This window comes from Mycteria americana, chromosome 8 (genome assembly GCF_035582795.1).
Source record: "Mycteria americana isolate JAX WOST 10 ecotype Jacksonville Zoo and Gardens chromosome 8, USCA_MyAme_1.0, whole genome shotgun sequence".
Taxonomy (NCBI): Eukaryota; Metazoa; Chordata; class Aves; order Ciconiiformes; family Ciconiidae; genus Mycteria; species Mycteria americana.
In genome coordinates, this window is record NC_134372.1 from 48,058,637 (window position 1) to 48,082,583 (window position 23,947).

General features: G+C 55.2%; 1 protein-coding gene across 7 annotated transcripts in view; it reads left to right on the top strand.

Annotated features, from left to right (window-relative positions):
• Positions 1-9,956: 9,956 nt before the first annotated feature.
• The window catches only part of ZNF469 (zinc finger protein 469), a 71,858-nt gene continuing 57,867 nt past the window's right edge, over positions 9,957-23,947 (top strand). For all 7 annotated transcript variants that reach the window (XM_075511050.1, XM_075511051.1, XM_075511055.1 and 4 more), the window contains exon 1: positions 9,957-10,497. The gene's annotated coding sequence lies outside the window, so the exon portion shown is untranslated. The remainder of the gene's footprint in view (positions 10,498-23,947) is intronic.

The window sequence follows — 23,947 nt, forward strand, 5'->3', positions numbered from 1 at the left end:
GAGGGGTTTGGCAGCCGGCCACCGCCGACAGACGCTCGCGAGCTCCGTGGAGGTACCTGCCCTTTCGGCTCAGCCTTTGCAGTTTTTCACCCGCGTGCTGATGAAGAACCAACGTTGGCTTTCCGGGCTGCGCGCCCGGAGCACGCTCTGCCTCTCCCCTTCATCCTGGGAAACGCAGAAGCCCTTGCCTGGTCCACAGATGGGGCAGGCATGTGTCCTAGCAGACAAATATTTTTCCAAATATTTCCCAGGTGGTATTTTTGGTGGTGACTTGGGACTGTTTTGCCCCTGGGGAGGGGGGCGTGGGATTTTCCAGCTGCCTGCGGTCGATGCCCGTGCGGAGATGCGGCCGACAGCAGCAGCGCCCCAAACAAGATGACAATCTGGCAGCGGTCGGATGCTGGGGCGGGATGAACGTCTCGTCTTTGTATGGTTCAAATCATCTTTCTATCTGGAAAAAATAAAGCAAATTGGGGCAGTGCCCTGGGATTTGGCGGCTGCCTTGTAAGACTGAGGAGTCGCTTTAGGTCTGTGGGTCCCCGAGCCCAGCCGGGTCCTTATGGCACGTGGCTTCTTGCAAGGGAGGGGGGGAATGTTTATTAGGAATAAAATAACCAGGCAGCAGAGGATCCAAAATTGGCCCCAGCTTCCAATAGGACCCGGAGCCCATCTAAACCTGGTACTTTTCATAGGGGCTTTGCCCCGTGTGGTCGGAGGTGTCCTCATATCACACGAGGGAAGGGACCCCCATCTCCCACCCCACAAAACCCGCCGGCGCTTTCCCTTGAGACCAGGCTAGGTGGGATTTGTAAGTGCAAATGCCTCATCTGACCAAACGTTAAATTTTCATTTCCTTTGTAAAATTGGAAAATAACTATGTTTTTATTAGAAATCAAATGTTCTGCCCTAGCACTGTTCTCAAGCACCGCGTTTTCTCTTAGAGACGTTGCTGTTGTATGTGTCAAAAAGGAGCAAAAATTCCAAACCAAACCTTTAAAAAATATGCCAGAAATGGCTTTTTTTGGCTGGCTTTCTCCCGCGAGCTCGGTCCAAGCTGGCAGGAAGGCGGGGAGGATCTGCTTGAGAAGTCTGGATATGGGTGAGCACTGCAGCAAGGAGAAGACCTGGAAAGTTTGGGTGTACTTGGAGGAGAGCAGCTTTTTGGGGTCACGTATGGAGGGAAAAGCAACTTCTGCATGGGGACCAAATGAATCTGAAGGCTCCTAAACTCAACGGGCCAAGATGCCACTTAAGAAATCATCAAATTCCTTTTGCTTTAGTGGTTAATAAGACAATAAATAAACCCCTCTCCCTGCTACAGTCAGCGAGCGAAGACAAATGTCTTCGAAAGATGCATTTTCTCCACTTTCTGCTGGAAGATTTCTATTTTACGGCTTGGGCCAGCCACAAAAAATGCCTTCCCCCCCCCCCCGCCCCTTAGTTTCTATTGCTTTGGAGGGCTACAATAGTCGAAGGCTTTTAAATGAAATTATACCACCAGCGGGAGAAGGTCCAAGCAGATTGTGCCAAGCTCTGTACAAACAGCCCAGCAGACTTGAACTACTCCAGGCTGCATAATGGAAATCACCCATGTTGGCCGATAATCTGCGCATGATTCACGCTCTGGCAAAATGCGTTGTAACTGTAGGTGTCAGTTAAAATCAGGCCCTTAAAGCTATTTTAACGTGCTCCTTTTTGATGTAATTTCCTTTGTTTTTAACGGGAGTATTCATTAAAAAGCTGCCAGAAGAAGAGGAAGGGGAGGGCTGGCATAGCTCTTGGGTTTTGAAAATGCTCAGAAGTGGCTTTTCTCCAAGGCCTGAGCCCACGCAGGGTCCATCAGACGGCGACGCGATGCGCTGGGATGCAGGAACGGTGCCTTGGCCAGAGCCAGCTCCCCAGCACCTGCCTGGATGGTGGCATTTTCCACCGGGGGAGGACACCTTATTTCCCAGGGCATCACGAACACGAAGAGTTGCGATGATGGGTAACGCTGCGCAGATCGTTGCTGGGACGTAGGAGCCAGAAGACGTGGCTTTTCCCAAAGCATTGATGCTCCGGCACCCGCGGTGCTCGAAGCCCATCGCTGGCTCTGCTGACTCCGGGAGGCGATTTGCACCCGTTTAGTGTTATGGCTGGGCTTAAGTGCTTTGCAAAGCTGGGTCTGCGTGGCATCGGGGTCCCTTTTACTTCAAAGAAAATGGATCTTAGAGGCCAGCGATGAAAATCGAGGTGCTCTCTGTTATTTTTTTAAGATCACGTCTCTCCGGCGGCCTGGAGGATATTATTGTGCCCGAACACCAGGAGCTAGGACAGGGGAGGCAGCCGATGGAGAAATCTCTGGGAAACAAAACAAAGGGAAAGACGAGAGTCCTGAGAAATCCAGCCTGTCCCTTAACGAAGCGATGCAAACGGAAGGGAAATTTTGGCCAGAAGAGGTTTTGTGAAAGGGAGAAGGAAGGACGCAGCAGCGGGCTGCGGCACAGATCCTGCCCCGCTTCCCTGCGCCGCTCACCTTGGGGACCAAAGGGAAACGCATCCAAAAATACCTGGAACATTTCAAAACATTTCAAATTCTCATCTGGGAATGGGAGCACCCTCGGTTTCCTTTGATAACGCCAAAACGCCACAAGAATTGAGATGGATTTGGTCTGGATGAGGTACCGTGCTCACCCTGAAACAGGTTTTTCCCACAGCTTTTCAGCTCATCAAGCCTCAAATTTTTGCTCTGAGCTGACCTCAGAGCGCTTCTCCCCTCCAGGTTCACTGGAATTTGCAATGAACCAAAAAAATGAGTTATTTTTCCAGCCCCCACCTGAGACTGGGATGATTTACTGGCTGTTGGGGTTAGTGAAGTGCCGAGCGGTGGTTCTTGTGCTGGAAAAGTCACCTTTCTCCACGGGAACGGGGCTTCTCAGCTGGTATTGGCACGAGCAGAAAATCCCTGTTGTTTATTAGTCCGTGCTGGGTTTGCCCAGGTATCGGCACGTCCCCGGCTGCTCCCAGGGCTTGTGCTGGGTCCCAGGGCTGCTCTTGCCCTGCCAGACTCCCACGTCACCCCTTGGAGCTGGTGTTTTCTTGATAAAGACATTCATAAGCACAATGCAGGTTCGGGTAAGGAGGGTGGGAGAGGGGATTGTGTTCGCTTTGCTGGGTAGGAAATAATCTGGCTGCAGGTGTTTGCAAACTCTCTTCACTCCTGTCTGAGACAGCGAAAAAAATAGTTGCTGTATTGCTCCTCACTCCCCCACTGCAGATCATCAAAAATACTACTCCAGCAAAACAAAAAATACAAAAAAAAATTTAAAAAAACCCCAAAACAGATATATAACTATATTGTGCAAAACAAAACGTACAACTTTTCCAAGCGTTCCCCCGTCACAGACTGGTGAACTTCCAGCCAACCTTCAGCAGCAGCCCTACAGCCCCAAGCTGCTGTCTTAGGTGATGGGGGAAACCAAACCCTGGCGTGGGAAAGGGGAAAAAAGGATTTTCCAGCTTCCAAAGGGTGATGAACATCTGAAGAAAATTGTTCCGTGCCTGCCGAAATTCGTGCGTATCGCGGGGGCTGGGAAAGGTGACTCGATCTGGCTGGTTCTCGGTTCAGTTGCTTTCCTTTCTCGGCCCCCAGCGAGGCCTTTGGAGCTGCTCGGGGCAGCGGCAGCGTTAAGAGAAGGGGCTGGAGCCGTCCCTGCGTGGGGCTTGTCTGCTTTCGGCTGGAGCGAAGCGCTGCCTCTTCGCTTCTGCGGCAGCTTGGGAGCGTTTCCCATCGCGTCCTTTGCTCGTACGGCTGCTGTTTATGGCATCTGCATTTTTCCTGGTGACCCTCTGCGCTGTCGCGGTGGCCTCTGCTCGTTCAGTTGTCCCTCTCCCCTTGGCAGAAACGGTGTCAACAAAACTCTGCTCCCAAGAATGCAGCTTGACAGTTTTCTGCCCAATCTGGGGGGGCCGTTTCTTCCCCCCTGCTGTCCCGAGTTACTGGATGTATGGATCTAGCCTTTGATGTCGATGGTTTTTCTGGCTCGTGCCTGCGTTCTAGCTGGAGACATATGCTGGCTATCAAGCGGTTCGCAGGGAGGGTTGTTTTGGAAGCACAGTGGGGCTGCCTGGGAGACCCGGGAGCTCGGTGGCTCACGCTGATGTGAAGCTGGGCTCAGCAACTGGGGCCGCACCCCCTTATCAGGGCCCTGTCACATACGGTGAGAAGGGAGTTGCTGCCAGAAACGTTCCTCGAGAAGGTCTCTCTAGAGACGGGGAGGAGGAGGCCGGACGGCAGGACCGTGCGTCTGAGGTCAGGTCTGGCCTCTGGAGCTCCTGTCTTTGGGACGGAGGTCCTGGGGTACGTGGGAGCACGTGGCGTGACGCTCCAACCCGCTCTTCTCCAACCGCACCACGTTGCCGGAGGAGCACGTCTCCGCTCAGATGAGGGTTTGAACTCTTGGTGCGTTTCAGCAGGGGTTCTCTTGCAGAAGCAAAGCTCAGCATCTCGGTCACGGGCTTCCTGTCCACGTGCAAGGCTCTGGCTCCATCAGCACAAATCACTGTGACTGCTGTAGCCGTGCTCTTGAAGGCAGCTCAGTGTCGCAAGAGCTCTCCATGGCATTGCGTAGGAGGATCTTGCCCTGACTCAAAGCGTAGGAAGAACAGACGAGGGGTGGAGGCAGCAGAGCCAGACTCCTTCTGCTCTGGAACGACAGCATCAGCTGGTGGGGCTGAGAGGATGAGAACTGGGATGAACTTTCTACAAGACGGTGGAGGAAAAACTCTGGGGATGGTGGCAAGGGTGGCTTTCTCTAAACAGCTGGGAGTCAGCGAGCTCTTACACATGCCGTATTATCCCTGCTGGGCGAGTTCCAACTTTTTGTTCAGATTTAATTTCTGGCCTTAGAACGTTATTGTCAAAATGCTTTTGTCTGACTGAGGCCACTTCAATACCATCCCAAAGCATCTCCCCACAACACAGAGGCCACTAAATGCCTCCTCCTTGCTACAGAAGCCATGTGCACAGTGGCTGTCGGGTTTCTAGGAAGCCCGTTCCTTCCACGTCCCTTCTCCTTTGGCTTTTCGTCACCGTTCTGCCTTTGGTGCAGGCTGGAGCCCGTCCGTGGGATCTTGCTAGTCTATTGTTCGGCAACTTCGTAAGCAGGTTTCAAAGAAGGCGCCTGTTGCTTTCGGGGCTGGCTCAGCGAGGGCTGTTCTCTCGGTGAGCACTGAGGAGGCATTCGGAGAATCCCGGGAAATCAGCACGACGTGACTGTTGAAAGCGTTAGAGCCCATTAACGATGCCAGCCCTGCCGTTTCTGCTCCTCTTGCTGCTGCGTACCTCCACCTCCCTTGCCATTTCACTCGCTCTGGCAGGGTTTTTTTTTTTTTTTTCCATTAATGCTCAAGGGTTTAAATAGCAAAGCCTGAATCGATGCGGTGCCAGCCAGCGGCTGGTGAGGAGCGAGGAGCCTTACCCCCGATAACCGAGCCCGTCCCGTGGCCGCACGCTCTGTGGGTGTCCCTGGCGTATCGCCACCAGAAGCACTTTAGGAAGGGCAGAGCTGCTGGAGAGCCAACAAAGGAGCCACACAAAGCCTATCGAGCCTTCCCCGCCCCACCAGGTTTAAAACTATATGTTTTAGCATGCGTAATGCCGCAGAAAGGAGAGCTGCAGGAACGACTAGACCATAAAGTCATTACACGTGGCGGGCGGCTGCAGAGGGATTTGTTTGCTTCTGCCGTCCCGTGCCTGCTCCTCTCCATCTGCTTGCTTTGGAGGTGGGGCAGACGTTGTGTCCAGGAGGGACCCAGGGTCCTTCATTTCCCAGCTTTGGGCAGAGGTGAGCAGAGGCAGCCTGGGCTCATAGCTTCTCTGCAGCCAACTGTTTTGAACCTGTGGTCGCCAGGATCTGAAAGGAGAAACCAAGCTGTGCAGTACCTCCTGTGGCCGGGCAGGACTTATTCCATGAATTTTCACGTGGCATGAGCCCTTCTTTTCATTGCCGGTCCTGGCACCGTTGCAGAGCTCTGGGGGAGACAGGGGTATGCAGAAGCAGAGACGAGACCGAGCAGACCCCTCTGCAAGGTGGGCTCACCTCGGGGGGGGGGGGGGACCCATGAAGACAGTTGTCCTTAAAACAGTGCAGCATCCCTGAGGAAGGACAAATGAGGCTTGTTACTGAAAGGAACGGACGTGCACCAAGACCCTGCTATTGCTGAAAAGGATTTCAGCCTCGGCAGACTTCCCCCGCCGCCCCGAACTGCTTGAGCTCACGCATCTGCGAGGGAACAACCAGCCGCTGCAGGAGCCCTTCACCCTCCCGGGTGTCTACTTGCCGGTTTGCGGAGCTCTTTGCCCCAAATTGCACGGCTGGGCTTTCACCCGTGCCCTCTTTGGAGGGGTGATGCTCCCAGGTGGGAAGCCCCAAAGCTTTTAACTTCACCACCGTCGTTTGGAAGCCCAACCGGGAGGTTGTGGACACACAAAATTAGAGGCCAGCATCAAACGTCGGCGTCTCCTATCCCTGCGTACCGCAGACTGATTTAGAGTGACGTTCATGGCGCGTTAAGTCATTTGGCGTCCTCCGTTAGCGCAGAAGGCGCTTTCCTGCGGAAGAAAGCGGCTCCCTTTGATTTGCAGTGCTCGTGTAGCGTGCGCCCCGCGTCTAGCTTGGTCTTTGCATCTCTTTGGCTGCAAGGAGACATAAAAAAAAAAGCAAGCTGTGTTGATTTCAGCATTGTGCGAAAGTATTTCCCCATCATTCTCTGTTGAAAAGCATGATTTAATTAACATTTTTATATGTTTATTATTTAAGAAAGCACGTGCTGCTGCTGCCTTTTTTTTTTTTTTCCCCCCCTTGGTTTTACCCAACTTGTGTTTGTTATGAAAGAGTTGAGTCGTATTTCATGGTATAGACGGGAGGGGAAAGGAGGGATGGACAGACAGCACCCACCCATCCCAACCTGCCTAATCTGGGGACCTGGCAGGGCGTCAGCGTTGTGTGATTGGTGTCCGTGGCACGGAACAAGTCAGGAATAGTTGCTGGGCTTTAAATTCACTCTCTGCTAATCCGCGTTAGCTCTCGAACAAACGCCAGACCTGCTTTTTTTCTTGCGGTTAGGCTACAGGTGCGAGCTGGATGCGTGCGTGGGCTTTCTCCCCCTGGTTACGATCTGACACCGCTGGTTTAAGCAGCATCGCTCGGGGTTTATGGCTTTTAAATCAGTGTTTCTTGACACGAAGAAAAGAATTGTTGGAAGCTACGTGCTTTCAAAGGGAGGCCACCCAAACCCGTGTGAGAAATCAAGGTTATGGTGAAGATATATCTGACGTGGTGATCTCAGCAGAGCCTTCGCTGCTGCAAGAGGGGGTTATTTACAGGTTTGCAAGCTGTAAGGGAGACGGCCAGCACGGTCCCTGCTGCGGACGTTGCAGATGTTCCCGCCTGCAGCAAAAGCTGGTGGACAAACACCCTCCCATCCGCCCAAGTAGGATGAAATAAGGTGTCACCAGTGGCCGTTTGCTGCTTGGCAGTAGAAGAGGATCTCAGGATGCTGGGAGATCTGTCCTGGCTCCGTAATCTCTTCTGAGCATGGCTTGATGTGATTTTGAGGGTCCAGCAAACCCTGTTGAGGTTCCTGGCTCAGTTCTCCTGGAGACCGCTTGGTCTGTAAGAAGGTCAGTGCATTTAGACAGGCAATTTGTGCCAGTGGCTGGCCAAAAAGGCACAAAGCTGAGCACTGATTCTGGATACCGAGTAATGTCTTCAAGCGACAGGTTGCAGATCAGAATCGGGGCTATTTAGGGTCAGTTTTAAAGTCCATTTCTCTCTGCAAGCCTCTGCCCAAGGAGGGTGGTGGCTGCAGGCAGCAACCCTCTTGTTTATGTGCATGGCTCTCGTGCAACAGTCCCAGGGATGGGTTTTTTGCTGCGTTGCGGCCTTGCTTAAAAAAAAAAAAAAAAAGAAAAGAAAAGCCATATTTAGTCCTTTAAGCACATGCTTAACCTCACACCAGCGCTGGAGACTCCCCCACGCCAGCGCTGGAGACTTTACTCATCGCAAAAGTAAACATGTGCTTTAGGGCTCTGAAAACAGATAAAAAAAAAAAATCCCGCCCTGAAGGAGAAGGATAAACATTGCTAAAATGTTATCGTTTGTGCAACTGTGCTCTGGGTGCTGGATACGGCCACGACCGCAAGAGTTTCTTCCACGGCACGGGAAAGTGCCTGGGAGTTTTGCCGGGACCAGCTGGAGCAGGGAACGGATTTGTTTAGCATCCTCTGCCCTTATCAGCATAAACAGAGCCCCCGTCTTCTGGGGGGGACACGACGACCGGACAAAGACCGGCCCCCATCTCGGGGGCGACTGCACGATGGGTGCCGACGGCTCCTTGGTCCCATCAACCCGTGTATCACCATCGGCGAGATGGTTTTGGAACCCCCCCTCTCCTGATGTCCTGACCCTCTGCAGCCCCTCTGCAGCCGGCCCCATTTCCAGTGGGTCCCAACGTGGGTTGCAGTGGGCTCTGGCTGGGTGGGCACCCAGTGGGTGCATCCCGGGGAGACCCCCGTCCTCCCGGAGCCCGTGCGGGACTTCTTCTGGTTAGTGCATCAAACCTGCGCTTGGAACTTGTCCTGCTCTCCTCCGAGAGACACCGTGGAAAGCAGATACATGTAATCATAAAAAATAATAGCCTTCTGAAGCCTGGACCTTACAGCTTTTGCCGAGGAGCCCTCGGCCTCTCCGCGTCTCTCTCTGGGGCTAAAGATAGCTGTGTCTGCAGCTGAGCTGTGAATCAGGAGTAAAAAATGTGGGTCACCTCCTGTGCGAAGAAATGAACATTCAGAGACTCATCTGCTCCTGACCTCATTTTGCTGGGTATGAATCAGGCCTCCAGCCCGACGGACCCCACAGCTGCTCCTGCTACGGCAGCTTTGGACACGGTTCCCAAACCCCACAGCAGGCCTTTATTAAAGGCTTTTTGGGGCCAGTTTTCTCAGTTATAACGAAAGGGCGTTAATCGGGTGAGAGCGTAGGCACGGCTTTTTTCCTGGGGACGGCGACGGTGCTCAGAGCAGGGACCCGAGAGGTTAAACCCAGCGTTCCCACGCCGCACGCGTGCGCTCACGGGTGCGCAAGCGTGCGCCAGCGCGGGCAGGCGCGCTTCACCGTGGCGTCCACGTGTGCCGGGACGCGGCGCCTGCCTGCGCCAGCACTGCTCGGGGTGAACGCGGACACGTGCCTGCGTGCGAGCGCTGACGGGCACGCATGTGCGTGCACAGAGACGCAGTCGTCCGTGATCACGGGTACGTGCAACCAGGTACCGACGCACACACCCAGGGAAAACTGCACATACGCTTAATGCAAGTCTCTCTTTTTAATTTTTTTTTCCTATCCCACTGTTGCAAAATCCACTCCTGCTTTTTCTTTGTTAAAGTAAAACCTGACATGGACTCCAAACCGGCTAGAAACCCTAAGGAGAAAGCACGAGGCTGGCACCTGGGAGCCCTGAGCAGGGTCCTTCTCCCTCGCACGCGCTCCACGCGTGCTCTTGGCGGAGTTGCTTTATTTTTCTGTGCCTTGCTTTCCCCGCTTCCACCCCAGGGGTTCTGCAGCTTTTCTTCCCCTCTGAAAGTCAGCTCTGCTCCCGAAGCACGTGAGCAAGAAGGTGAAGGCAGCGGTGGCACTTCTGGAGGGTGGCATCGCCTGGGACCCCGCTGGGTCACGCCACCCCATCTTGAAGGGACATTTGATGCGGTGCCACAGGTTAATAAACGCACCCTGTGAACCGCTTCACCCTCTGCCTCAGCTGCTTTTAAAGAAAACGATTACGGGGGTAAATCTCTTCCCCAAAGGTGGAAGGGCGCTTTCCTCTTTGCATCCGCCTGCGCTAAAAGGTCCGGCACAGCAGAGGAGCATTTCGCCCTCGTTAAGTAGATAAAACCGGAACACGTTCGGAGTCGTACGTCGCAGCCGTGACCTGCAAACCCCAACGGCACGAATTGCTCTTGGATGGAGGCTGGGGCTAGCGCGTGTGACGGGCTGCGGTCCTGCTCCCGTTCGGGTTTTGTTGCCCCGCGGAGCTTCGTCTTTCAAAACCCCGGAGTCAGGAAATAGTTAAACGCTACAGTATTTTGATTAGCAGAGCCTTAAAGTCAGTAAAAAAGACAGTCAGAGAGAACTATCAGGAGCATGCTAATGAAGTGAAGTCATCAGCAGACACCAGAGAAGTATTCATGCCTGCTCCATGCCGGACGGGTATCGTCGGATCCCAGCAAGGCGCGTGCAGGTGGAGCGGGGTTCGCAGGGACCCGGGGCTCGGCCATCCCGCTGGCTTCACTCCCCTCCCTTTGGATATTGCAACGCTTTCCCTGGGATTTTTTTTTTTTTTTTTTTGCTTCGCTGGAGCTTAATGATATTTCCAGCTCCGCGGGAGCTGCGAGAAGACTGGAGATAGTGCAGTGAGAGACTAGAAAGACAGCAAAGGGCAGCTCCCGGCTCCGCGGGAAAGGTGAGGGCATTCTCTTGGAAAATCCCTTGGGTTTCTCTGTATCGCCGGCGGTTGGGTTGTGGCAATGCTGGGGGTGGGGAAAGGGGGACGTTTCTGGAAACACGGCGGGTGTTTCGTGTTCGCTCTGCAGCTGGAAAGTTTGCTGAGCGGCGGCCGGGGATGGCGATGCCCCGGTGAGCCCTGCCCGGCCCCTGCGCCCAGGTGCGGACCTCCCAGGAGAGCAGGGCTGGAAAACTGCTGTCGGGAACGGCGAGTAAAGCAGAACCCAGCTGCCTTTAGCCCTTACCCTCTAGTCTCCCTTTGAGAAATACGTGGGCAGTTTTAAGAGCATTTAAAAATATTGTTCTCCTCTTCTGGGGCTTTGCAAAGAAACGGTGTCGAGGCTTTATCATCCTTTCTCTTAGAGCCTGTGCGCGTTAGGAGCCGGGGCTCACAGGCTCAGGTCCTACCTTTCCTGTGAAAAATGGCTTTTTTGGAATAATTTAGAAACTTAGGACAGAGCAAAGTTTTAGTTAAGCCATTGCCTTAAGGCTAAACCCAGTAACTCTTATGCAGACAAATCCACGCTGGAGCTGATGACTCGGCAGTGCTGTTTAATTTATAAAAAGTCACACCACAAAAACATGCATTTTTATTTATCGTAAAGGAAAGAAAAATATGCAGAAGAGGTTTTGCTCCTAACCAGATGCGATTAACCCGTTCAAGATGATGAGTCCCTGGGACTGTTCCTGGGATAAGATGAGCATATATCGCTTTACAGCGGTTAGAAACGAGCCGACGACTCAACTACTGCATCGAGCTTAGTGCTCGTAGAGATCCTCAGCCTCTCTTCGGGTCTGTCCCCAAATTCTGCATTTTCTGCCTCACGGTAGTTTTAATTTTCCTATTGCAGAAGCGTCCAAGCTTGTGACACCGAGAGTGTATTTCGAGGAAGACAGACACCCAGCTTCTGGGTTTATGCGCACTCCCGCAATACCCTCCTCCTCATTGCAAATAATACGTCCTTAAAAAAAAAAAATCCCTTGATTTTATCCATATGGAGGTTAACATTATATCAACATTAACTGAATTTTGGGGGCCTAGGGACTCCCAGCGAGATTGGCGACACGATTACCTTTTTAATCCTACATCAGAAGCATCTCGTTTCCTCGTATCCCGTTATAGCTAGAAAATCTTAGCGGGAGCCACTCTAAAAGCGATAGCTCTCTGTTTAGCTGCGTCCCAGCCCAGCCCCCCGGCCCTGGGCGGGGAGGGGCACGGGGGTGTCCCCCCGCCTGGGAAACGCACCTTCATCCACGTGCATTGCGCGCCGGGGCGGCATCTGGGCGAGCTCCTCGCCATGGCCCCAGCTCTGCGTCCCTGCTGCACCTGGGGACGTCGCGCCGGCTTCTTTTTTTCGGTTGCGAGCGCGGCCTTAATTAAATAAGAGAAAACCCAAGGAGGATTGCCTCCTTTCTTAACTCCCTTGCCCAGCTCCCCGTCCCCAGCGTCTCGTGTCCTGCCTGTGGTGGGTGCAAGCAGAGGACCCACGGAAGGACCTTGGGTGCGGGCAGAGGTGGACAAGCCCAGGTGGCCCTCGGCGAGGTCTGCTGGGTGCTGGGACCCGCTTCTGTGCAGCCTCCCCAAGCCCGACTTGCTGCTCCGAGCTCTCGGGGTGACGTTTCCTTAATACACCCAAAATCATTTAAAACGGCGACACGGAGATTCACCTTGCGTGCCCTCCCAGCGAGCTGCCAGCGGGGCTCGTGGCTGTAGCGAGCCGCCCAAGAAAAAGCTAAAATTGGCAATTCCTCTTTTTTTTTGTGGGTAGGATTTGAGCTCCGCGCTCAGCAGCGGGTTCAGGCGCAGCTGTGCCAGCTGCGGGTGGCAAAGCCTGGCCGTCGGGCTGGCTCCGGCCGCCTTCAAAGGGAGACGGGAGCGTGCTTTCCGAAGCTGGAACGCACCTTGTCCCACCAAGCCACGTGGGTTTTGCCGGTCTCCCGAGCCCCGTCTCGGCTTGAGTTGCACCGCAACCGGCTGGCTGCGCATCCAGCGCAAACGTACTAGCGACCGGTTGTGCTGTTCTGATTTTTGCTGCAGATTTTTGGGGGACCGCAGCACTCAGGGACCCGAAAGTCGGCTAGCAGGAGCTGCCCGCAGGTCCCACGGGCTTTCAACACCCTTGGATCCTCCGCCGTCCGCTTTGGCTGGCTGTCCTTGGAGGAGAAAGGTGTTAAAGGGCCCGTGGCCCACTACTAAGCAACAGTTACCAACAACCTTAAGCAAATAAAATATGTGAGATTATGAAAACAGGGGAACTGCAGCTGATTCCCAGCATCTCTGTGGTGTGAGTCAGTAGTGCATGTCTGCTGCTCCCCGCTCGTTCCTAGATGACAGCATCCACACATCAAATCTGCCAGCCCTTGGAGATTAGACATCCCCGAATATTTATGACGGTTTCAAATAACGTGCATTTCTCTGGCTGCTAGATAGCACGAGCGAGAAGCTGGGATTTACGGGTTTGTGTCCTTAAGGCTTTTTTTTTTTTTTTTTTTTTTTTTTTTTTTTAATGCGTAGTTACAGGACATTTCAGATGTCGTGTGCTATTTCTCTGTGCATCTTGAGCTGCAGCTTTCACCCCAGCGCGGCTCCTTGCAGGTCAGGTCAGCAAGCCTTGATCACGCGCCAGCTAAGAGAGAGGGAAATTCGGCTGACGGAGGGAGGGTGTTATCCCAGTGGTGTTCGCCGTTGGCTTTTTATGCAGATCCTCAAGATCCGAATTACACAGGGAATACTTCAAGGAAGTCACCTGCAGCTTTCCCCCCCGCAGGGGCTGGCTGAGTGGTCCCGGGGAGATGCCCGGGCTCCATCCAAAGGTGGGAGACCAAGAATCACTTTCGGAGGTGCCCGTCCCGCTGCTGAGGTTCAAGGGAATAGCAAGCGAGCACAAAGCTAACTTTTACTCTGCAAACCTCTGAAAAAAAGTGGTTTTATCCAGCGCACTGTTTCCAAGGTGGCTTTCCCAGGGTGGCCGTGCTGCTGCTGGAAAGGCTGGAAGCCATCGCTCGAGCAAAGGCGTTTTACGTGTGCAGGTAGATTTATTTTGGCTCTGAGCTGTCGCTCTCTGGTACTATATAAATAACCGTATAGGCAGCCCGTCTCCGCAGGCAGATGTCGGTCTGTCCGAGCTCGTCTGCAGGGGCGTTCCCCGGCTCTCGTGGCAAGTTGTGCTCCCATAATTTATCAGGGTTTGGGGACAGTGAGTCTTGCTGCAAGGAAAAGTGCATGCGTTTGAGCCCGGCAGGCGTTGCTAGGGCTGGTTTGCCCTCCCACGGGCTGTGTCACAGGCTCTGACTTTTCGTGATGCTGGTCGCTGTGGGAAGATGAGGATGCGATTTGGGGTTGGTAGAGGGGACCTGTCTCCTCAGCTCTGCAGGGGCTCGGTTGTGACCTTAGATGACTCCTGTCCCCTCCGCAAGATGGGTCTTTTGGGATGTGCGTTGTGGGTTAGCCAGCAAAATACAGATCCTTGCAAGAGAGGCACTGAAGGCAGACAGAAAGTCAGGGAAATCCCTCTAAGAAGACAAATGCAGCTGCTTTTCCCAACCTGCTTTTAAACACATCCTACAGCACAGAGCCCATCTCACCTCACCCTGGGAGTTGCTTTCTTCGCCTGCAATTACCATAATTTTTCATCTTGCCGGTCTTTGCCGTGCCCATGGATGCTCCCTCGTGGTTCCAGCCTCCACCACTCCAAGACCTGCTGAGGAGCCCCTTGAATTTGTGGCTGTCACCTCCGTAGCGCGCTCACCTTTTTCTGAACAGGCAACGCTTGTTAAGAGGATGGAGGCCTTCATCCTGGTACCATCTGGAGCCCTTGCTCGCCATCGTCTGGCATCGCCGGTGACCCACGAGCCCGGCTGGCTGCGGTGCCGAGAGCCGCAAGGGCTTTGCTAAGAAACGGCATCAGCCTGCGGGAACATGGCAGTGCTCTGCGACTTGCTCAACGCATCCAGGACTGCGGGCACCTCCTCGAGAAGGCTCGAAGGGGCTTCTCCCCGAGATTCCACCTTTCCTTTTGAAGGACAGGGAGCGTGAGAGACAGGCTCCAGCGCAGGGACAGGGACTCAGTTCAGAGAAGGACTCGGGTGACTTCAAATTTGCTTCTCTGGAAAAGCAGGATGCAGCGACGCGAAGCCCTTGGCAGCTTCTGCTTTCGTGGAGGTGTTGGGTGGCGTCGCTCCAGGTGGTCTGGAGGGCTTGTGGCCAGGGGCACGGGGCAGGCGGTGGCCACGGGCTGCCGTGCCGGCATCTGCCCCAGCGCTGCCACCTCCACTCCCGTGCCCCTGGTCCCCTCCGTGCCCCTGGTCCCTGTGCTGCATCCCTTGGGGACGCACACGAAGCAATCCGTGTGCGCACAGCATCCAGCACGCCGCAGGTGCTTGGTTCCCTCTGAGATGAGGAATTGCCCCGGCGAGGTGCGGTCCTGCCGGTCTCCTGCGAGACCCCGGGCTGGGGGGCTGCGTCCGCGAGCGGCAGGTACGAGCAATGCAACCCCACGCCCCGGTTGTCTGCCCCGCTGCTCCGGTGCCTTGGGTGCACGCCGGTCCCTGCAGACCTCGTGCTCCAGCCTGGGCAGTGCAGGTACCCGCCGTGGATGGAAGTCATCTTACAGGGCAGATCTCTGCTTTGCTGCAGGAATTTTTCCCTCTGCTTGAGACGTCCCAGGTCCCTGCTCCTGTGCCCGCAACCACGGGATGATGCGCCTTCCCCAAAGCATCCTCTCCGCTCCCCTTGCAAGCCTAACTTGCTTCTTCAAAGCTCAAGGGAAGAATGCGCTTCCGCAGGACGGACTTTTTATCCCTTGCCTTGCTTAAAAAGGAATGGAAAGAGAGGCTTTGGCTTGCGTTTATTTTAATTAAAGTGAAGGAGAAAGCTTGGGTTCATCACAGCACCTCTGTCGTTGGTCCTCAAAGGCCTCCTGGGGGGCACACGGGCCAGGGAGACTCCGAGAGCGGATTTCTGGCAGCAGCCGGCTTTTTGGGGCTGGAAGCTGAAGTCCTGGAGTACAACATCGCCACCTGTTTGCCACAGGCGAACATACAGCAGCAGAAATCCCGGCAGGATAAATCCCACCAGGATGCACCCCGTCGGGATGCACCCCATCGGGGTACATCCCATCGGGATACGTCCCATCGGGATGCACCCCACTGGGATGCACCCCATCGGGATACATCCCATCGGGATACGTCCCACTGGGATGCACCCCACTGGGATGCACCCCATCAGGATACGTCCCATCGGGATACGTCCCATCGGGATGCACCCCATCGGGATACATCCCATCGGGATACGTCCCATCAGGATGCACCCCATGAGGATATATCCCATCAGGATACATCCCATCAGAATACGTCCCATCGGGATGCACCCCATTAGGCTGCACCCCATCAGGATACATCCCATCAGGATGCCCCCCATCGGGATACGTCCCATCAGGATGCACCCCATCGGGATACATCCCATCGGGATGCACCCCATCAGGATATATCCCATCAGGATGCACCCCATCGGGATACATCCCATCAGGATACCTCCCATCAGGATGCACCCCATCGGGATACATCCCATCGGGATACGTCCCATCGGGATGCACCCCATCAGGATACATCCTATCAGGGTGCACCCCATCAGGATACGTCCCATCAGGATGCACCCCATCAGGGTGCACCCCATCAGGATACGTCCCATCAGGATGCACCCCATCAGGGTACATCCCATCAGGGTGCACCCCATCAGGATGCACCCCATCAGGGTACATCCCATCAGGGTACATCCCATCAGGGTGCACCCCATCAGGATGCCCCCCATCAGGATGCCCCCCATCAGGGTACATCCCATCGGGCAGCACCGCAGCGGTGCTCCTGGCTGCAGCATGCACAGGCTGCACAGCCGAAGCCAGGATGAGGAGGGGATGGAGAGAGCGGAGTAAGTGCTGGTTTTCTGCTTGGAGCAGAGGAGCTCCCCAGCCTGTGGGACAGCGCGGAGTGCGCTGCTGCACCGGGACCACCTTTGCTGCTCCGGACTGTTGGACCTCCTGCTTTTCCATGCACCCATGCATGCTTCCCTGGAGCCCTTCACTGCCAGGCTCTTAACGTGCTTTTTTTCCCTCATCCACATCAAGAGGTTTAAATCAGACTCTGGAACCTGACGTGGGCAAGGCTAAGTCAGCGAGACCAGGACACCGCAGAGCTGCGTGTGACTGGGATGGCGTGCAAGCTATCGGGAGCTGAGCACATCCACGCGCTACCTTGCAGCCGGTGTAGCTGCTGCATCCCCCTGGGAGGCTGTTGGAAGATCTGCTCTGCGATGGCAGGTAGAAAACGCAGAGGTGGAGCAAGCAGGGCTGAACTGCTATGGAGGAGTTCACCCTGCTTCTCACTCTCCCTTGAGCAAAACTCCTTTGAGGGCTTCGTCTTTCCCAAATACTCCCCGGAGACTGGCTGGGCAGGCGGTTGAATTAAGCCGAGGTGCAGGCTGCGTCGCGTTGGAGTCGGTCTGCTGTGAAATGCGGGGTCTGTTCCCCAAAACCAGTTGCTTCTGCTGGAAAAGTCTCTGTTCAGGAAGATGTCTTGGAGAAGAGCAGGCTGAGGGCTTGGGCCGGCTGGAGCGAAAGCTAGGGCTGAGCGTCGGGGCGCTGGGCTCACACGTCTCGCTGCATTGGTTTGGGTGGATTTCATTGCTTTTTGGTGGATATTTAGGATATCTGGCAATAGACTGAGGATTCATCAGGCGTTGGGTTTATCCTCCTTCACCTCGACGCTAAAAGCTATTTTGTGCCTGTACAATGCATAGGGGCTGTTCAAATTCTTTTTGTGCCTATAGAATGCGTAAGGGGTATTCATATACTTTGGACAAATGCTCCTGTGCTCCCCCCGTTTCCATGAATAGCTTGTGAGGGGATTAAGTGTCAGGCTTTTGTCTGGAAGAAGCCTTCTAGGAAATGACTCAACAAGACATTTGAATGTTTAAATTTGTCGGGATTTGAAATATTTAGGTTCTGCTTATGAATATTGGCATTTAATGGGAAGATCTTGAATCGAAAGCCCTGGCTGCTGTCTGCAGGAGGGAGATGTGTGCACACGCTCACACGCATGTGCACGCACACAAACCTCTTCTCGTTTGGCAAGTGCTAATGGGAACAAGCCAACGGAGATTGTTCCATTAATGGGGATTTATAGCACAAATCTGCTACTGTTTTGTCAAGAGAAACAGAAATAAGTGGGCTTTTAGTGCTGGGAAAGCTGGCCCCGGGGCTGTGGGCTGTTTACTAGCAAAGGGCAGCTGCTCAGAAAGGGCTGCAGGGGAGCAGAGGGAATAAAAGGCAAAAGATGGAGACGAGAAGAACCAGGATTTGGTGAAGGAAGCAATGAGACCAGGGGCAGGGACTGCGGTCCCTTACCTACGCTCCATTGAGCACATTTTCTCCCTGGAAGTTTTGGTTAGTGAACTCGCTGCTCGTTTTCCCCTTCGCCGCGTATTTCGAAAGCTGCCTTCTGCTCCAGAAGATGTGTCAGTGTTTATCAAAATGTAAATAACACTCTGTGCCTTGGCTGCCCTCGGCGGAGAGCTAACGTCACCATGGGTCCGGCTGCTGAGTGATGGAGGTCCTTCTCCTCCAGGAGGTGGGGGGACGCTGGACTACCCTGCTCCTCTTCAGAAACACGTGTGAAAAGGGTCTCAGCCTCTGGAGCTGGTCCAGGCTAACCCAGGATAACGCCACGATGGTGGAGGACGTGAGCAGGTTGGGCTCATGAGAAGGCCCAGAGATGGGGAAGACGTGTTTGGGGAGAGATGCCCAAAAGTGGGGGTTGGTGCAATGTGGGGCTGCAGGGCTCCAGTCTCCACCTTCAGCTTCCCGGGTGGTTTTTGTGTGGCTGAAACAACCTTGTCTTCATTCGTTTGACGCAACTTAGGTTCGTGCTCTGTGGTTTTGAAACCTCTGAGGAGTGTTGGCCGAAGTCATGCCCCGGATGGCTCTCCCTGTGTTTCTGCTAGGCTTGGGTCTCTGTGCCAGCAAAAATCGGGCATTTCTGGGCAAAGCTGCCATACTCTCGCCATGCCCCTTCCTCTTTCCACCACGAAGGTGAGAAAGCTTTCTCTTCATCCCAGAGGATATCTTCTTTCTTTCCCCAGTCCCCATGCTGCATTAAAAAATACATGTATTTCTGCATCCTGCATCTCCCAGCCTTGTGAAGCATCTCAGGGGGTATCTGCGGCTGTAGGTGGACCCAACACGACGCTCTCGCCCTTCGGCCCTCCACGGGAGTTGGGTGGCCTCGGGAGCGTGTGCTGGCACCGTGGCACTGCGGGTGACAGCTGGGGACAGGTCGGTGCCTGACCCGTGGCTGGGCTGGAGTCAGAGGTGTGAGGTTATTGGAAGGTGCTTGTTTGTGTTGAGCGTGAATACCGAATTGTTCTCCCCGCGCCGGTCGTTATTATGCAAAGCCGAGTCCTAAAAAAATATTGAATTTCCTCTCCCATAATTTTGAGGAAAAACACTTATCCAGCATTAAGCAGCGATTGTGAGGTGTCCTTTCATCTGGACGCGCAGGGGAGCTGCTGGCACACCTCGGGGTGAGACTGCAGCCCTCTGTGCCGAGCAGAGAGAGGACCCGGCGCCGGGAGCGGTGGCTACAGATGGGGCAGCGACCTTGTCCTCCTCCTAGTCTTTTTTTTTTTTTTTTTTTTAACGCACATGCTGGTTGAAACTCTGTGAAAAGCTTCTTTTTATTCACGCGCTCAAGTAAAAGTCAAGCTGAACTGCTGCATCTACAATAAGACTTTAAAGGGGGTCTGTGCCGCTTGGCGTGGAAGGGAGCCGGCGTGGAGAGGGGTGCAGGGGGAAAGCCCGAATGGCCTTAAGAGAAATTTGGGGAAGCTTATGGCTGCGGTGACATTGGAGGATGCAGCGGAACTAGATGCGGTGCCCCGATGCCAGGACCGGTCCCAGGTCCCCAGTGCATCGTTGCTGCCAGCTCTGCACCAGCCGTGGCAGGGCTGAAGCAGGCGCGTGTCCATCCAGACACGCCACGGTAACTCTGGGCTGATACCTGCAGGACCGAGGGATGGCTGGGTCAAAGAAGATCGGTAGAAGGAGAAGGTGGTGGTCCCTCCTTCGTTATTCTTGTTCCATTCAAAATGCAAAAAAATAAAAAAAAAAAGAAAAGAAAAAGGATTAAACTCCAGCCGGGTTTGTGGCCAGCTGGGAGGCAGCAACGGGCTCAGCGGTTCTCCTGCCTTTGCAGGTAACACCCAGAAGTTTCGTTTTGAAATGATGAAACTGGAAAATCCAAGACTAACTCAGTTGATTGCAAATGGAAAACGAAAATGACTCAGTCCTGTTGCAGTATCGAGCACAGTCCGTGAAAGAGCAAGAAGAACCGGGAGAAGCAGATGTGGTGACACCCTCTGGGCCGGTGACCGCCCGTGGTGGCAGGAGCTGGGTGCCAGGCTCCGGGACGCTCCGCGGCTGCGTCCTGCGGAGGAGGGTGCTGCCCGACTCCTGGGGCTTTCCCAGCTCTCCTTTTCAGAGGACACCCTGAAACAGAGATCCGCATCGGGAATCCCATTGCGCAGATAGAAATGCCGCAGCAGGGACGCTGTGGCCGCTACCAGTGCTAAACCCGCAGAAAACATGGATGCTCCTCCTGCCGATGCCAGCAGCCACCCCTGCAGCCACCCAGGCTCTCTCGCACCCCTTCGACCCAAAGGCATGGTTTATAGCTCTGCTTTCCGCACCGCTCACCTTGCCCGGAGCCACAGCCCTCCGCCTCCCTGCTCTTTGCCGGGGTCACGCCAGCAGCGGCGGTGCGGGAGGCAGACGGCCCGCGTCCTACCTCTGGCACGGGCCGCCGCATCCCAGCGGCCTCTCGTGATGGGCGCGAGGACTGATGCTGGTGACGCAGGGAGGGGAGCGGGGAGCCTGGGTCTGGCTGAGCTCCGTCCCGGCTGCATGCTCTGCAGCATCTGTTCAACCCAAAAGGTAGAGGAAAGGGTTTAGCAGCATGCAGCTGCCTCTGCGATGCCTATTTTGGCATAATCACAATCTTTCTGCATCTAGATAGCCAGAAAATTGAGCCCTTGAGTTTCACATCTGCAAGGTCAAAACAGTGCCGGAGCCCTGGATAAACAACGCGTTTGTGCGGGAGCCGGGAACGGGAGGACGCACCGGCCGCCTCGGCCGCTCCCCAGGCACCGTACTGGCGCTTGCCTCCCGAATCGCGCCGGAGAGGGAACATCGCGTTTCTAGCAGGCATTGCACGTCTTTCCAAATCAAATACGAGACTGCCCGCGGCTCGGCGCTTTGGGGAGCGGGGGGCAGCCCTGAGGCAGGGCTGCAAAGCTGGCGGCGGGCAAGGCAGGGCTGCGGGACCCGTGCCAGCCTGGTGCCACCCCGCAGCGGTCCCCTCCGGCTCAACCAGTGCCACCAGTTCCTCAGGGCGACGTTTCATTCCTGTCCGTTGCCAGGTTTTGCTCGGTTTCTCGCCCCTGGGCACGAGGTTGCAATTTTTTGGCTCAGCGGGAGAAGAGGCTGGTTGTTTTTATTAGAGTTAAAAAGGAAGCTTTAAAGCAGACGTTCCTATGCGTCCCGAGCCTAGTCCTCACATCGCCACCGTGCCAGCACAGCCAAGCAGCAAAATCCTCACGTCGGCCGATCAGCTCCCAGCTGCAGAGAGCCGGTGTCACCCAGCAGCCGAATCCCGGCCCCGTGCCGAAGCCAGCGGGGCTTTGGCAGCACCAGGTCTTCTGCTGCTCTACGGGCATCTCCCCCCAGCCCAACCGAAGGCACCGGGGCAGCTCTGGGTGCAAAACCACTTTTGTTAGCAGAAATATAAGAAATAAAGGTCCAAGTTTGACCTCGTGTTGTTCCTTTAGGGTAAAGAGCAACGCGTCCTCTGAACCAAGACCCTGCGTAATACTGCTGGGTTGAGCCTGCGACACGTCAAGCTGATGTAACCTTGGAGTTTACACCCCCTTTGCTTTCTACCGGCTCTTGGGGGGACATCACCCGTCTGGGCTACAAAATGGTTTTTCTGGTGCTGGGACTGTCCTGGGTTGATGCCTTCAGTCACCGCAAGCTGCTCCACATGTCCAGTGACTTGGAAGGAGAGCGGGAATACGCTCCTATTTAATCTGGCTCTTGCTTTTGGAAGCAACGCGCCCCTATAGCTCCCTCGTCGCACGCTTCCGCGCGCCGGGCTGAGCTTATGCTCGCGACCGTTGGAAATCGAGATGGTTCGCGTACCCCGGCCCTGCGCCCAGGCAGGGTGATATCAGCCCCATCCCAGGTGTAAGGGAGATTTTGTTGGACGTTGTTGGTTGATAGAGGTATTCTGGAGCCAGCTTTCAACAATCCGGCAATTTTTGGCAGTGCAAACGTGCCTGTTTGCAGGGAAAGAAGAGGATGCGAAGCCCCGGTGGGGGTCGGCGCGTGCCTCCTGTCCACATCTGGCCCCCTGGAAGCAATAACGCGCGGCTGAGACCAGTGTCTTGTACGCGGGAGCTGCAGATGCTTAGCAAGGAGAAATGTCTGAGATGCTTTGAGATAAGGAGCCAGAAATGCATGTGATGGGGTGACGGCGTGGGGACGGTGCCCAGCGGGGCTGGGAGAGCTGCCATGGGGCAAAGCCCCATCCCCGCAGCCCCTTTCCTCCCTGGGAAAAACCCCCCTTGTGTTCCTCGTGAGCTTCCTTTGCTGTTCAAAAGCCGCTGAAGCCCAAGGGATGGGCTTGCGCAAACCTCCCAAAGCCAGTACCAGCAAGGGGACCTGGCCTGATGGCCGCAGCGTGCGGGGAAGCACAAGAGAGGCTCTGGGGTTTGCCACGCAGCGTGGCAGGACTCTGGCCACCAGCCCCAGCCCCTTGCCCGGCACGGCAGGCAGCTCCCTGTCCTCTCCCTGCCTCGGTTTCCCTGCTCCTGCCCTGCTTTGCTGACACCTGCCGCAGCGGTGGTGCAAAAAGAAAAGAGTTAAGCAAGAAAACCGGGGAATTTCTGCACGTCTTGTGCAGCCCGGCAGCGGGCTGAGCCGGCGAAGCTGCTGCTCGCGGTGCAGGATGAAGGCTCGGTTTGGGATCCCTCACCCTGTTCCCGCAGCCGCTCCATCGCCAACCCCCTGCGCCGGTGCCTGTGGGGAGCACGGCGGTGGCAGGGGGACAGACGGATGGAGCAAAGCTGCTGCACAAACACGGGCCATTAACCCAAATTCATTTATCCAGAGCTGACCCACGGGTCCAGGGCATCAGCGCTGGGTCAGGTACCGGCGCAGCATCCCTTCTCCCTCCCCTGGCCAAACACCCGTGGCTCCTGGGAGACTCGTGCCTCGGTTTCCCCCACTGTCAAGCAGGGCTGGGAGTGCTGGGGTACATGCCCAGGATGGCTGGCACGTCCCCGGCCACGCTGCTCAACCCAGGGCTGACAGTGACCTATTTACCTACGACAGAACTTTCTGCTCCACTTATTTGACCCGGCACCTTTCTGTTTGCTTAAAGCCGGGAATGTTTCCTCTCGGCCAAGCCGGGCACGCACGCAGGTATGTTTGCCCAAGAGACAGACCGCTGCTCTATGCATCCCCAGCTCTCCGCTTCGGAGGAATTCGGACCCTTTCGCTGCAATACCGTTGCAAAATTCACCCTGAAAAGCTTCCACATTTTTCCTTGCCCCCTTCTCCCCATCCCTCTCAAGCGGCACGGTCGTCATCTCGGGGACAGGCAACGCCGGGGAGTAGAAAGATGACATTGTTCTGCCCTGGAAGGCCATCGGCATCCCAGCTCCCCGGCTCTGTAGCTGCCTCAGTCACGCATGTTTGCATATGTTAAAAATATTTAGTCCACTGCTAAAAAAAATATTATGCCCAAGATCTGGGGCCAGCTAAATATAATGCCATCTATGTGTCCGTGGCGCTGCGTGCCGGAGGCACAGAGGGGTACTATTTGCCTTCAGAGCGGTCCTCGGCTGCGAGCAGGGATGCCGGGAGCGATCCCGATACTGATGTCTGCCAGAAACGCTTTTCTCCCCCTCGGAGAGGGATTTGGGGCAAGGAAAGCTCTTTGCTGGGGCGTGGGTTGTTGCGGTGCAGCGGGATGCTCGTGCCGGGGTGCTTCCCTGTGCCCGGGCAGCCTCAGCGGCTGCGGGCAGGGATGCACGGGGCAGGGAGGAAAAAAAGGTCAAAAAAAGATGTTGGCTCTAAGAAAAAGTCATAAAAATGGAAGAGCTGGGCTAATTCCTGCATTCGCAGCTGGCGGGATGGGCGCAGCGCAGGGATGAGCCGGGGACAGCCCTGCTCCCCAAACCCTCCGGTGCACGGGGTGGTTTCGTGGCATGGACACGAGCCACCTTGGAGAGGACCGAGACCTCCCCAACTCGTTTCATGCATGACAGCAGGTTACGGCTCTTCCCAGCCTCGCCCAGG